We start from the raw sequence: 12519 nt of genomic DNA, 5'->3' as shown, positions 1-12519 counted from the left end.
CTTTTGAAATTGAACTATTTGAGAAAAAAATGTCCAACATTAAGTAATTTTACATTGGGAAAATTGAAAAATTAGAACATATAAATGGCAAAATTTCAGCCTTTAACAGAATAGACATGTCCCATTTTGGAGAAGTTTTTGAAAATAAGGATATGCAGTTCCTAATATAATTAGGAGGAAACGCGTGCGCTCGTAGCCTGCCTTTACATTCCTAGCTTTTTATTTTGTTGCATTAAAAACATAAATACTAAAATCCATTACTTAACAAAGTTTTAAATGATGGGAGTTTTTTAAAACATTTTATAACATTTTAAAAATGGTCAAATATGATTTTTAACCATTTTCAGACCGTTTCTCGGATAACTCGAGTCAGTTTAAAATACATTTAGGAATTCTCAAGTGTTTATTAGATTAAAAATGTTTAAAAACTGAAAATAAACAAATATTCTTTAAAATTGTCTCCATTCTTTTTCTTTACAAATCTGCAATCGTTCAAACCCTTTTTAAATTTTCTGGAGAAACATAAGCAGATTACATTTATAAAATAACCTTAAAGAGAATAAACAAAGAATTGAAATGAATGAATAGCCATTCAAAACTCTTATTTGGTATTATAAATTATGTTTCCCTTCAAATCATAATTTATCCACGATTTTATTTGACTAAGAGCTATTTTTAGTCAAAAATACAAGAAGGTTAAAAATGATTAATTTAACTTCAAAATTCATTTCTTTGGTGGAAAATATAACTATTTTTTTTCAAAGTTAATCTTTTTGCCAGAAATCTTGTCTTTTTTCTTAGAAATTCATATTTTTGATTAAACATTCAACTATTTTCTGCGACACTAAAATCTTTTTGTATTACAATATCAGCTATTCTATTTTTTGTTTAGAAGTTAAATTTTTTGGTTGAAAATTCCACGATTTGATTCAATGTTGAAGTAATTTTCTAAAAATTATGTTGTTAGGTAATAAAATAGTTTGTTTGGTTATTTAAAAATTACACTTTGCAACATTTTTTATCCTTCAAATAAGTCCAGGTCAAGAATCCTGAAATTCTTTAAAGGACAGAAAAAATATCAGGTAGTGATTATTTGCAAAATATAATTATAATCTTAAATGAAAAACAATATAAATAAAAGTGTCTTTAGTGAGAAATGTATTTTAAAAATAGTAGCAATATTTAACGCCATATAAATTAAAAGGCAAGTTTTATTATTAACCGGTTTTTAATGCGCGCTTTGCTGCAGCAGTGGTCGTTATACTTTTTGATCCGGTTTCAGGTATTGCAAGGTTCGTCCCGGACTAATTTTTTCTACTAATTTTCGGTCTATTTATGTACCTTAGTATGAGTGAGTTTGTTCTAGCAGGGGTATTTTAAGCACAGCTATGTGAAAGTAAGGAAATAAAACAAATGTTTATTTTTCAACTATCGATTTGAAAATAGCATAATCAGCATCTACGAATATTTTCGATTCCAATGACAAATTACTATGCTAGAAAAGTTGAAAATTTGAAGGAGTTTAATATTAAGAAACTTTAGCTTAGTATTCAATTTATAACTAATTGCTTCGCAAATTTTCAACCTTTAGAGATGAGTCGCATGTATTTGGAGTCAGTAGAATTGGTAGAATCCAAATATATTACTTTTAAATCACTAATTGCAAAACTAGGAATTTTTTAATCTCAGATTTTTTCCCATTTTTCAAAAAATGACCCCCGAAGCATACATTATTCAGGCTCCGCGAAAAGCTGCTGTTGAACCGAAATTTGTAATTTTGATTCATTTTCATAATTGCTTTAAAGCTATATATTAAAAAATAATGAATATTTTTTTACATGAATCTGTTCTCAATATACTCAAAACTGCTTGATGAAAATTCAACTTAAACAATCATATGTAAGGCTCGCTACGAGTCCACAAATATTGCAATTTTATATAACTTTCGAGATGCATCAACATTTTTTATAACTTTGTTGATGTATTAAAATGGGATACGATTATATATATTCATAATTTTAAGAGATAAATAATGTTTAGGAACTACCTTTGAATACGACAGCTATGTCATCACTTTCTTCGGGTTCGCTATCCTCGGGTTCACTAGCCTCGGGTTCGCTAGCCTCGGGTTCGCTAGCCTCGGGTTCGCTAGCCTCGGGTTCGCTAGCTTCGGGTTCGCCAGCATTGGGATAGCTTCCTTTATGTTCGTTAGCCTCGGGTTCGCTAGTATCGGGTTCGCTAGCCACGGGTTCGCTAGCTTCGGGTTCTCTAGCATTGGGATAACTTCCTTTATGTTCGTTAGCCTCGGGTTCGCTAGCCTCGGGTTCGCTACGGTACGCCGTAGGGCAGCCAGGGCTTTAGGTGTGGGCCTGATAAAGAATGCCCACCCATCACTTCCGAGGAGGTGAAAAAGTATTAAGAGAGATGAAGAACTATTCCGCACCGGGACCACATTGTATCAAAACCTTCTGGTGGAAGAAGTTTTCTTCAACCCATCAAAATTTGGCCCGCATTTTTACCTCATATTAGAAGTCGGAAGAGCCGATTCTGGAGTGGTTGGAGGAAGGGCGCACAATACTCCTGGCGAAAATAGGCAACTTAGCTGACACGAAGAATCACAGGCCAATAATTCGTCTGAACACACTTTATAAGATATTCACAGCTATCCTAAATGATAGGATTGTGCGGGCAATTGAACCTGTGTGGCAAGAAATGTATGAACAACGAGGCTCAAAGAAAGGCGTAGCCGGATGTCGGGAGAACCTGCTTATCGATAGATGTGTCTGGAAAGATGCAGCATTCTACCAGCGTGGCCTATCGATGGCCTGGATTGATTATCGAAAAACTTTCGATTTGACCTCCCATAGACTTATCATCTGTCTTTTGGAAAGCTTAAAGTTTCTTCCGCAAATAGTTAGGTGCATAGAGAGATTGATGCCGCTTTGGAAAACCAGATGTACTGTCTCATCTGGAAAAAATCGTGTGACAACTAACAATGTCACCTTTCAGAGAGGTGTCTTTCAGGGCGGCGCCATGAGCCCACTCCCCTTTTTCCTTACATTATTGCCACTATCTCTAGCACTTCGCCATTCCGACGGGTACTTGTGCGGCAAACCTGCAGATCGAAAGTACAATGTCACTCATGTATTTTACATGGACGATCTTAAGATATATGCTAAAAACAAAGAGCAACTACATCTAGCTCTAGGGATTGTCGAACGATATACTGAGGGAATTGGAATGGAATTTGGGTTAGACAAATGCGCCAAGGTTTATTTCAAGCGAGAAAAACTTAATGGCATCCCTGAAGATTCAGGATTGACATCTATAAAGGATACTCTCCGAAGCAGATACAAATGTCTCATTTGACACATTTGGTCTTCCGAACTCTCGTCGAGGAGCAAAGTATCTGCAACGAATATGCTTGCCGTCCCGGTAGTACTCTATTAATTTAAAGTAGTTCTATGGACGAAGAACGAGCTCAGATCCCTTGATATCGGGACAAGAGAGTTTATGCACATGAACAAAAGCATGCATCTTAAGTCTTCCGTTCCGCGACTGTACATCTCACGCCGTCAATGTGGTCGCGGAATATTGAGTCTTGAATGTCTTCACAACAGGATTATTCTGGGTACAGCACATACGTAGAGTTGCAAATGTAAGAGACCCTCTTCTTAAAATGGTCAGGAATCACGAAGAAGTGGGCAAAAGAGCGTTTCTGTACAAAGCAGCGGAGGAGGCTGCTGAAACACGCGGACTTGACTTCAGTATTAGGGGTGAGCAAAATGAATCTAATCTTATCTTTCTCGAGTACTAACTCCTGAAAGCCCGGATTAAGACAGCACAAGAGCAAAACTTTCGTGAACAGCTCCTCAATAAGAGGATGCACGGTATCTTCTACAGAAATGTGAAGGATTAGTCAATGTCTTGTGAGCTAACTTTTGCTTTCTTAAATGGCCCAGATTTAAGTCTGGTACAGAGGGTTTCATTTTTGCATGCTAAGACATGTCATTTCCACCGTAACATACCGTCGCCACATTTTGAGCCAAGACATTCATACAGTCAAAGGCACAATGCGGCACAATGGCACAAGTGCCATGTCACTCTTACGGAATTAACCATAATATCGCTCCTCTAAATGCTCCTCGGTAAGTCAAGTCAATTGCGAGAATGGAAAGTGCCGCATATACTGGAACTTTATATTCTCAACAATTGTTTCTGTTGCTCAATCGAGGCCTGACATCGTTCTTCTTGACTTCGAGAAGCGAACCATGTTCGTTATCGAATGTTCGGCGTTAGCTGACAAAAACATCACAACCGAGGAGAATGAAAGGAAAGAGATGTATCGAGACCTTATAAGGGAGTTGTAACGTTTGTACCCGGAATTTTCTGTTAAACTAATCGTCCTTATTATCCGCGCTCTTGGATGTGCCGAGCTTTCACTTGTTAATGGCCTAAAAAGCATCCTTGCGTGTCAACAATATGCTAGAACACTTGCGGGAAATATGCAGGAGGCGGTAGTCCTTGCGTCGCTCCGTGTTCTTAGGGTGCACGAGGCTTTTGCTGGATCGTCGTATTGATTCTTTTACAGACTGTAACCATCTATCTCACGGTCGTGAGACGTGGTTGTGGCTGAATATTTACCGCGATTTTGCTGGGAGCGAGTGTAATTTTCTAGATTAGCACCCGCTCCCTCATATATATTTGTAATTTTAAGAGATAAATAATGTTAATGAACTACCTTTGAATTCGACATCTATCTGATCACTTTCTTCGGGTTCACTTTTCGCGGGTCACTAGCTTCGGGTTTGCTAGCCTCGGGTTCACTAGCCTCGGGTTCGCTTGCTTCTGGTTCGCTAGCTTCTGGTTGACTATATGATTTTTCGGGTGTCTTCTGCTTTCTAGCAAACGAACCTGCAACAGTCTTTCCAAACAATTTTAATTTTGAATAATTTTTGAGATCAGGATGTGCACTGATGTGTAACATCATGAAGCGCATGCACTTCATGATATTGTGAGTTTTTTAAATCTCTGACGCAATGATTAATAATTTTTAGTTTAAAACGCTTTAAGGTAAAAAAAGTTAATTATACAAGTTAAAAATGTTCAAAGTGAAACAATTTTAAATAACGTAAAGTTTTGACAAAATCCTAATACTTCAAATTGAATAAAAAAGGAATTAACCAGTATTATTGATGCATAAAAAGGCTAGCATTAAATAATTTGAAATTGAAAGCGTTTAGCATTTACCAAATCTGGAGCTTCAGAAATTAAGTACTTTTAGATTAAGACTTCTTGAATGTGGGAATTTTATTAGAAAATTGTCACAATGGTAGATTTTCTAATTTAAAACGCTCAAATTTTAAAATTTTATTTCGAATTGAATAAAAACGTTTTCCCAAAAAAAGGCTGAGAAATTCTAATTGACAGAGCAGCCGGGATTGAACTAAATGATTACATCGCAATCAATGGAAAAATTGCAAAAATATCCTATATCAGATTTTCGTCGTGGATTTTTAGCAGCAGTATTTGTTTGTTTTCCCAGTGCTCCCTTTCACATCAGCCGACATTTGTCGGATTGCCCTATATATGTACTATATATCTAAGAAAACAAATTTTTTTATGGTACACGCAATTTTTTTTGTGTGTGCTCCGAAATGAATTACATCGCAGAGATATACAGTTTAGCCTATGGATTTCAAATAAAAATAAGAAATATATTCAAGATATTTTTGCAGATTTTATGAATATTCATTATCCGTCCGAAATATTACATGCATACGTTACCGAAAATTATGACTCGTGTATGTAAATAATGTAAGATTATAATTTTAAGTTAAACCAATTTGTGTAACTCACCCATGATGATGCAGAAAAACATAAAAATATGAAATTTTTTATACTCATTTTGGCAGATCTTCCTTCTTTGAGCCGAATATATTTAAACATTGAGATTCGGTGTTTTTCTAAAACAAGTGAAAACCTTTGTTTTAAGCTTTAAGCCGACCACAGCTGTAGGACTTAAGCCAAGAAAATTCTCTGTATTATACCGTAAGCTGAAATCATACTGCCATGTAAAAACGTGAATTTTTACGTCTTGAACACGAATCTAGCTGCTTTTATATAACATTAATGTTTAAAACCTTAAAGAATTTTTTTCTGTGGGAAAAGTTATTTTGCATCGGAAAACGTTTTTTAAATGTTTTTGATGTTTCAAAAAATATTTGATACCAGACACGTGTTTGGAACATAAAAATATAAAAAAAATTGTTTTATTATATTTTTTACTATCAAAAAAGCTTCAGTTATTGACAAAATATTTTGTCACTGGTTTGGTAGTAAAAAGAGTATGACATTCGTGCGTAGACTGTTAAAATCTACGAAAAACCGTGTATGTTGTTTACTTTCGTCTCTAACGTTAAAAACAATGTTCTGAATATGTCTAAATGAATATTTTTAAGGCAAATTAATATGTTACATTTTTATTGAAAGAATCATTTATATCAACTGAAGATATGCTTATAGGATTAAGTTAATATTGTTAAGGAATATTTCTTTGATTAAAACAGAAATTAATTAAAGACGCGATTACATTGTTTCAGAAAACGATTCCTTCAACTTAAATTTTTGAATATTTAAACGAAAAAAATATCTCACTAAGAGAACAATATTTTTTTCGCCTATGAGATTTTCACAAATGCAATAAAGTAGATCGCAAATCAATGGTATTATAGATTTTCTTAAATTAACAACTAAGCTCTTTTAGCTTAAATTGTTATCAATATTATTATACATATTTAATTCAAACAATTTACCTACTTTACAATGCTGATGATTCTCCAAAAGAAAACTTCGATTAAAAATCCACTGTTGCATTTCTGTTCAAAAAGACCAGTTTGCGTTGAAAATACTAATATGACCTTATTCAAATCTTGGGAATATTCCTTAAAATCCTTTGATTCGTTACTAACAATTAAACTGTTAACGGGAAATACTAACATTCCGTGTAGAAATTTCGGAGTGGCCCTGATCAGGACGAGATCTGACAGAAACTGGCCCAGATCGGGCACCGCAGTCAGGGCCAGACTTGAAATAAAACGTCTAATCCGATCAAGGCCAGACTGGGGTATCCATAAGGAAGGCCCTACTTTGTACTTTTGTAACGTATTCAATAATAAACTTTATATAAGTATTTTTGAAAAAAGTGCAACGCGTCACTAGTTCGTTCTAAGCTTTCTGTGTCCATCCCAATATTTTGCATTGCTGAACACTAAACCGATGTGCAGCAGTGTATCTCCCGTAGATATTTTCTATCGTTCAGAAATCAAATCTGTGAAGAATTTTTTCACAATTAATTATAAAGGAAAAACATTATTATTTACAGAAACATTCTTCGTCGGTTTTGATTTTATTACGGAAATCTTTAAATGCTTCCAATGTTAGAAGCGGCACATTAAAATTGCATTCAGCCGCGAATGATTTATTGTCAGCATGAGTTACATTAGCTAAAGATTCGAACACATACTTTTTCAACTCCTTAAAATAAAAATAAATCATAATAAACAATTTAACAACCAAGGAACAGGTGATACATTAACTATTACAAAAAATAATACAGTCGCTAGTCGAAGGATATTAAGGAAGTTATAATTATATAGTACAACCGATTACAACAACTTATTAGGAAATTTTAAGTGCGAGAGTGAATGCATTACCGTAATTTTGTGAGATTAAATAGGAGTGAAATTAAATTAGGGTAGCAGAGTATGCAAAAAAATATGAAATATCTGGTGGCAAATCTATAAGCCGAAAGATGTGATTGATTCATATAAAATATAAGTTTAGGTGTTACATGTATTGGAGGTATCAAGATGCTGACTTAGATATAAAAGTTACTGATAAGTGATTTCTAGAGCGGGATCGTCAATATGAATCAAATAATATAAAAAGCTTTTTCGAAGTGCAAATAGGAAGACGATTCCCTAATTGATACAGGAAATTTGTGCCAAAATGGGGCGGCACTAACTGTGGAAGCTTGTTGAAATTTACATGCTTGGTGCTCTGAAACTATGATTATCTTCTTTCTTTCTTGAAGTTTGGAAAAAGCAGACAGATTAAATACTGGCTTTTCTTGGCTACATTCAAAAACACTGCTTTCTTTCGATAGGTTGTTAGATGCACATGTTTAGGTAAGTCATAAATAAAAGGAATACATGCATTAAGAGCACTCTCAGGTTCAGAATTAAGTTCATCTGTTATGTCATCATATACTATGCAACCAACATCAAAGAGCGGTAGAATCAAGCTCTTAACCAAAAGTATACGAGTAGAAACAGGCAATGATTCTTTGTTTCTTATAAGTTGGTGCAGAATTCCTGAGATGTTGACTATCTGCTCTTTCTAGGATAGGGTTCTGTTCAATATTTATCCAACATCTCTTACAATCTCCACAAAATCTACAATCCGTGCACTGATCCGTAGCGGCGAGAGAGTCATTATCGTTTCAGAATTAGGGAAAGGGGATGGCCCAATCACGATTGCCTTCATTTTAGAAGGATTGAGTACAAGCCGATTGGTACTGACCTAATGCACCATCCTATCAATATCTTCCTGTGCGAGAACAAGAAGATTTGTTAAGGAAGCAGGTGAAGTTCATGTCAAGTGATAACAAGAATTTTCTTGATGGAATTTGATTTAGCTGTAAGTCAAAGTATACAGTTATATATTAGTGAAGAAAAATTCCCTTAAGTCATTTTTTAAAATTCTAAAAAATGGTGGATACATGGGAGTTCAGAAATGGTTGTAACTTCTTTTAAATATTCCATATCTTGGGGTTATAATTAACCGATTTGACTTTTGAAGCTCTGAAATTGTCCATATTCACATGTACTTTTGAATAATAAAAAATCAAATTTAAACAAAACAATTTTCACAATTTTTTTTGAACAGAAAAAACTAAAATCGCGTTTTGGAAAATATGTGTACTCTGATTTTTTTTCCCGTAAGAAGCTATACATGTGCTCTACAAGTGCTGAAAGTCTTATTTCGGTTCCGCCATTTTCTAATGATAAAACAAATCAAAAGTAAGGTTCTACACGACAAAGCGACACCATTAAGTCACACCGCGCCAGGTCTACTGCAATTCGCTATTGGTTCTATATTTCCAGTAAGCGTGCTTGTCTGAACCTGCATTAGAAAAACAAAAGAACTCTACTCTCACATTTCACACGTACTGTCTTTAGAATAGAAATCACATATCTGGATACATCGTTACGAAAGTGCCTGTTAATAAAAGATGTTATAATCTCTTTGGCAGATCTGGCCACAGTAATATTTATAAAAAAATGTAGGGCGTGTTCGTGAAAGTTTTCGCGAGAATTTTCAATGTATTACAAAAAACCATCTTATGTGTGATAGTTACCGCAAGATTATTCACAAGTGCAAACTTTGTATTCTGATACATCTAAGGATCATGATTCTAACGTCAATGAAATTCACAAGGATAAATCATCAGATTAAATTGATATGGATGTAGACTCTAATATTTTTTCTGAAAGTGACACTGCATTTTTTTAATTTGAACAAAGGGAAAGTCGTTTACTCTCTAGAAGCAGATTTACGAATTTTCGGAGAAGAAGAGATCAATTTTCTTGAGCTAAAATATAAGTAACAAAAGCAAGATGCCTTCAGAAAAGTATGTGAAACGATACGCTGCAAATTTTTTGATAAATATCCTATTTATGCAAATGGCGAAATCGTAGTTCATTTGAAATAAAATTTCGAAAATGCCGACTTAAGCAAAAGAAGACAAATTACAAGATTAACCATTTTGCTGGACAGTTGGACAATCAGAATATTCTATCCGCTTTCAATTCTTCTTAACGCATGGCTTGTACAGCTACAGAATTAATCGATTCAAAAGGGGCTTTATCTTCTTTAGACACAAAAGCGGGAACAATTTTATCAGAGTTGTAGAAACTTTTAAAGGTCGCTTTTCCTTGGAAAACAATTTGATTTTCAAAGTTTGCAAATTAAGACCGAAAGATCGCGTTCTTTCTGTAACAAGTGGTATCCACAACGTTTGCGTCTGCATTTCTCATCAGAACGCAAAATTTGTTGGAATATAAAACAATTGGATAAAGCGAATTCTCTACTATTTGCAATCTTCAAGCATTGGATGGGTTAGTCGATTTATAATCCTGCACAAATAACGTATTATTTTAATGAATGTTTGAGATGTGCCCGCGATGAGAATCTTAAACTTCTTTTAGAAAGAGCCTACGTCAAAAAATTGTTTAAAGATATCAAAATTAAACAGTGGTTGAACGTGGATCGATCAGATTTAGAAACTATTGTGGCCCCAGTATATGAATTTATTAATAGCCTTAACGAAGATATGAAAAGATTTCTTCGACATGAGTTTGATGCCGTACAATAAAGTATGTATATCAATAGCATAATGCATAATTTATTAGTGGGTCAAATTCTTGTTTAACTGCATTTTTCTAAAAACCACACGATTGATTTACAAAATGCTTGTCAAGGTAAGCATCGGTCAAGAACAGAAGTGATCGTTTACCCTTTTGTGACATAGTAAAGAACACCTGAATGTGAATTAATTAAAAGACGGAAGTTACGCTACAATATTAGATATAAAAGAATACAATGCGATAGCTGTGTATCTCTAGGAAAGAAAGCTAATATCTTATTTACGAGACAAAGTAGGAATTACTGGGAATATAACATTCCACGAGCAAGTTTCTGATGTAAAGCGAAATTTATTCCATAATACTGAACTTCCATAATACTGCACATGGAAAAGGTCCGTGTGATGGCCTTAGCGACATTCTCAAAAGGACGGCTGCTAAAACAAACCTTCAGCGTTCGTATGAAAATCAGATCACAAATGTTAGAGAAATGTACGACTGGGCTAAAGGATATTTTAAAGCCCTTCATTTCAAATTCTGCTATAATGACGAACGCAAAGGAAGATAAAGCACTTTTAAGCAAAAGATTTAAATATTGTTTTACAATCAAGGATACACAACAAATAAAAACTGTCATTTCTGCTTCGAAAGGCAAAGTGATTACAAAGTATTTTTCTAATTCCGAAGACTTTAATATAGTACCTCTATTTAAAAACAGAAGTACTTATAAAATAGGTAAAACGTGCAAGGTTCGTCAAACTTAATAGTGCGTTCATTTATTCCATACTAACGAGTTTGTTTATATGTATGTCACTCTTACTAATTTAGTTGTTTGAAATTATGTTTAAATAATAAGGAGCTATTGCTAAAAAAAAGGTTTGTATCTTTGATTATATTTCTCATAAATAAATTTGTTTAATTAAAATCTTAATTTATTTTCTCATTAACCACTGGCGGTCCCAATATCAAACTTTCAGAACTTCTGATGCACACATATTGCTTCTTATGAGAAAAAAATCGACAAAAATTGTCGAACTGTTATATCTCCGATATGTTTTTTTTTAATTTTCAAAAATCTTTTGAGTCAGACTTCTCCCCTTTACTATTGTTAACTCGTTAAAGCCTACTATTAAAGTACATTCAAATCACCTAATTGCCATGTCTGACATCCAAAAGGACTTTAACTTAAACAGGAGCAGTTTATGGTTTACAGAGTCAAATGCCTTAGGAAAGTAGAACAATACAACAATCGTGATCTCTTTATTATCTGCCGGAAGCCATATTGTATTTGATCGATTAAGTTTTAAAAATCCAGATATTCATATAATTGACTTTGAACTATTGTTTTCAGCTGGTTTAGGTAGTACGCATAGGATGAAGATAGGGTGAAAATTTAATGGGCATGTAGGAAAACTAATTTTTGCGATTGGGCGAATAATGGACCTTTTCCGAATATCTGGAAAAATCCCAACTTGCAAGAAAGCATTTTATATGCAGAGAACCAAAGAAATATAACATAAAATTGTTAAAAAGTTGTGGAATTTCCTTGAAATATACATTTTTATTATAAATTCCAATTTCCAACGAAATATACCAATAGAATCCGAAACTAACGATCTTTGTTTGAAAAACAATAAATTGTAAAAACAAAATGCTAAAACCCGAGAAAACTACAATGTGTAGAAAAAATTTAATCTTAAAAATTTATAATTTTTTTATGGAAATGGGGAACTTTGATTACTAATTTCGAACAAAAAGAACTAACATAAAACATGCATAATATGTGCAATGATTTCCATGCCAGCTAAATTATATTCATGGTCATAAATAATATTTACAACCATGAGTAGTATTTAGTAAACATCCATGATTCTTTCTTTCGTCGTCTGGGTGTTTTAACCCCACCTGTCATTCGACTTAGAATAAATTGACTCGCGGCACTTAGTCAAAAAATATTAAAGTATCTTAGACACTAGACATCTACTTGATGGAAGCGCGCCACTCATGTGACACCCGCCTCCAACCGCATTGCCGAAAACATACTCGATTGTTAACTTTAGAAATTTCGACCGCGGGCCAATGCCCCCCCCCC

The sequence above is a fragment of the Belonocnema kinseyi genome, chromosome 6 (assembly GCF_010883055.1).
Source record: "Belonocnema kinseyi isolate 2016_QV_RU_SX_M_011 chromosome 6, B_treatae_v1, whole genome shotgun sequence".
Lineage (NCBI taxonomy): Eukaryota > Metazoa > Arthropoda > Insecta > Hymenoptera > Cynipidae > Belonocnema > Belonocnema kinseyi.
Note: the sequence above shows the minus strand (reverse complement) of the source record.